Source organism: Chrysochloris asiatica, unplaced genomic scaffold (assembly GCF_000296735.1).
Source record: "Chrysochloris asiatica unplaced genomic scaffold, ChrAsi1.0 scaffold00268, whole genome shotgun sequence".
Taxonomy (NCBI): domain Eukaryota; kingdom Metazoa; phylum Chordata; class Mammalia; order Afrosoricida; family Chrysochloridae; genus Chrysochloris; species Chrysochloris asiatica.
The window spans coordinates 2,904,791-2,905,542 of NW_006408786.1; positions in this window are offsets into that span (position 1 = coordinate 2,904,791).

Below are 752 nucleotides of genomic sequence, written 5' to 3' on the forward strand. Positions count from 1 at the left end.
GTTCCCTCTTGAAAGCTTGTAAGCCAGTCACTTCTTGCCTTTGTAGTTCCCCCTCCCCATTTGAGTATCCAATGTCCAAGCTGCCCTTCTCCGTCAGACAGGATGATCACACCTCCTTCAAAGTACTTAAGACTTTTTCCTGTTTCTGGTCTAATACACACAGTTTGCTCAAACTTTAGTTATAAATGATGATGTATGGAGCATCAAGTAAGTGAATGATAGAGTGCTAAAACTCTGCAATATATTCTTCTTATTTTATTTATTTATTTACAAATAGTATGTAGTGAAATATGTATAACATAAGATAAGCCATTTTAACCATTTTATGTGTGTAATTTAATGGCATTATTTATATTTAAAATTTAGTGCAACCAGCATGACTGTATATTTCTAAAACATTTAGGAACCCCAAATATGAACTCTGTACCTATTAGGCAACCATTTTACATTTTCCCAAACTTTATATAATTGGATTCATGCAACAAAGAATTATATTCATACATTGTGAACTTCTTCATATTGGATTATTTTACTTAGCAATAACATTTTATATTCATCCTTCACAGTTTTTGACTTGACAAGTGATTTATTTATTTAAGGTTATTATTGTGTATTAGAGTGATAGTTTACATAGCAGAACATTAGTCTTGCACTCATCCAATCATGTTTTGTTTCATTGCAATAATTACAATCCCCTTTATGCATCATTGTTGTTGTTACGTGCCATCGAGTTAGTACCAACTCATAGAGAC